Source organism: Sinocyclocheilus rhinocerous, unplaced genomic scaffold, assembly GCF_001515625.1.
Source record: "Sinocyclocheilus rhinocerous isolate Xijiao unplaced genomic scaffold, SAMN03320098_v1.1 scaffold2792, whole genome shotgun sequence".
Classification (NCBI taxonomy): domain Eukaryota; kingdom Metazoa; phylum Chordata; class Actinopteri; order Cypriniformes; family Cyprinidae; genus Sinocyclocheilus; species Sinocyclocheilus rhinocerous.
Window position 1 is genome coordinate 711,187 of NW_015648609.1, and position 3,177 is coordinate 714,363.

Here is a 3,177-nt window from a genome sequence, read left to right on the forward strand (position 1 = left end):
TATATATATATATATATATATATTTATTTATATTTATTTTTGGTTAATTTTCCATAATTTTCAACCCTGTTACTAAAAATTGGGACACATCTGAATAACGTTTAAAATCCTAATTAGTGTAACTAATTGAGCAGTAAACATTAAATAAGCAGACAATTAGGACAAAAAATAGACAAAATGTATAACATGAAAAATATAAAAACTACAGCAGATTTGGCAACAGGGTTGCAAATTTAGCCTAAATTAAGCTCTTACTCAGCAGGGGTTAGCTAGTTTGTGATCAAATACTGGTTTGTAGATATTGATTAGCTAATACAATTAATTAATTCATTAAAAAAAAATTTTACTTTAGTAACAGGGTTGAAAGCAGGGAATGCTACAATTTGCACAAAAAACTATCGAAAGTTTAAATTTCTTCCTGTCAAGTTGTAGAAAGTGTTCAATGATCTAATACTTTAAGAAATATTAGATCCTTGAAATCATACAGTAACAGAGTTATACAAACTCTGTTACTGTATGTATACTGTATACTGCATACTGGATATATATATAGTTTTCAACAAAAGGTGAAAATAGGTGCTTTTAGAAGCCTTTACAAAATGCTGACAATAAGCGGTTCAAAATAAGTACTATATGAACTATTTTTTATTCACTTTCTATGAAGTTATTTGCTAAAATTAGGGACACATCTATACAAAGCTTAGAATCCTGATTTTGATCAATTAAAAGTAAAGAAACATCAAAAATAAATAATCAAAATGTGTAACAAAAATAATAAACATAGGATTGTAAATTTTGCATACATTAAATTAAGCTCATAAAAAAAATTAAGTTTTCACTCAGTATTGTTATGTTTTGAGCTTTTGATAAACACCATGATATGAGTTTATACTTGCCTTAAATTATTATAATTATTTTTTTTTTAGTAACAGGGTGAAAGGCATCTGGCATATAAAAAAATCCATGTACTGTGCTGCACTCTAACTGTGGCAGCTGAAGGAGGGAAAGGGTAATAGGGTTGAAATGTTGAACTTGATGAAAGCAATCAAGCTACAATTTGCATAAAAATTTAGAAAATGCAATTAAATTATTTACTGTCTTCTCACTATGCTGTAAAAAGGGTACAGTGCTGTCACTTTCAGTGTATTTTGGTTTTAAGAACTATTAGATGATCAAATGGTGGAATTTAAGCTGTAACAGGGTTGCGTACATACATAATGTGGGACAGAGAAATATTATAGTTAAATACAGTACCTCACAGAAGTGAGTACACCCCTCACATTTTTGTAAATATTTTATTATATCTTTTCATGTGACAACACTGAAGAAATTACACTTTGCTACAATGTAAAGTAGTGAGTGTACAGTTTGCATAACAGTGTAAATTTGCTGTCCCCTCAAAATAACTCAACACACAGTCATTAATGTCTAAACCGCTGGCCACAAAAGAGAGTACACCCCTAAGTGAAAATGTCAAAATTGGGCCCAATTAGCCATTTTCTCTCCCCGGTGTCATGTGACTCATTAGTGTTACAAGGTCTCAGGTGTGAATGGGGAGCAGGTGTGTTAAATTTGGTGTTATCGCTCTCACTCTCTCATACTGGTCACTGGAAGTTCAACATGGCACCTCATGGCAAAGAACTCTCTGAGGATCTGAAAAAAAGAATTGTTGCTCTACATAAAGATGGCGTAGGCTATAAGAAGATTGCCAAGACCCTGAAACTGAGCTGCAGCACGGTGGCCAAGACCATACAGCGGTTTAACAGGACAGGTTCCACTCAGAACAGGCCTCGCCATGGTCGACCAAAGAAGTTGAGTGCACGTGCTCAGCGTCATATCCAGAGGTTGTGTTTGGGAAATAGACGTATGAGTGCTGCCAGCATTGCTGCAGAGGTTGAAGGGGTGGGGGGGTCAGCCTGTCAGTGCTCAGACCATACGCCGCACACTGCATCAAATTGGTCTGCATGGCTGTCGTTCCAGAAGGAAGCCTCTTCTAAAGATGATGCACAAGAAAGCCCTCAAACAGTTTGCTGAAGACAAGCAGACTAAGCAGACTAAGGACTGGAACCATGTCCTGTGGTCTGATGAGACCAAGATAAACTTATTTGGTTCAGATGGTGCAGATGGTGTGTGGCGGCAACCAGGTGAGGAGTACAAAGACAAGTGTGTCTTGCCTACAGTCAAGCATGGTGGTGGGAGTGTCATGGTCTGGGGCTGCATGAGTGCTGCCGGCACTGGGGAGCTACAGTTCATTGAGGGAACCATGAATGCCAACATCTACTGTGACATACTGAAGCAGAGCATGATCCCCTCCCTTCAGAGACTGGGCCGCAGGGCAGTATTCCAACATGATAACGACCCCAAACACCCCTCCAAGACGACCACTGCCTTGCTAAAGAAGCTGAGGGTAAAGATGATGGATTGGCCAAGCATGTCTCCAAACCTAAACCCTATTGAGCATCTCAAGGTCTCTAACATCCACCAGCTCCGTGATGTCGTCATGGAGAAGTGGAAGAGGACTCCAGTGGCAACCTGTGAAGCTCTGGTGAACTCCATGCCCAAGAGGGTTAAGGCAGTGCTGGAAAATAATGGTGGCCACAAAAAAGATTGACACTTATTTGGGTGCCAGAGCGCCTGACATCTTGGCAAATTTAAAAGTGCTGGCTAATGCTAAACATAAATACAGTAAGATTGTTATTCACGCCGGCGCTAATGATGTTCGACTTTGCCAGTCGGAGATCACTAAAAATAACATTAAAGAGGTGTGTGAACTTGCAAGTACGATGTCAGACACTGTAATATGCTCTGGTCCCCTCCCTGCTTACCTTGGCGATGAGATATATAGCAGACTGTCATCACTCAATGGCTGGATGTCAAAGTGGTGCCCGCAGAATAACATAGGTTTCATAGATAATTGGATGAGTTTTTGGGGCAGACCTGACCTGTTGAAAAGAGATGGTCTTCATCCCTCCTGGGGTGGTGCCGCTCTTCTCTCTAGAAATATGGCACATAGTCTTAGAGTTTGTACTTGACTAACTGGGGCCCAGGTCAGGAAACAGACAGACTGGCTAAACCAACCGTCTGCTAGCCGCCTCACGTCACAGAAATCAGTTAATTCTCAGCACATAGAGACTCTTTCAACTAGATATCACACTATAGCGATTGTGTCTGTTCCCC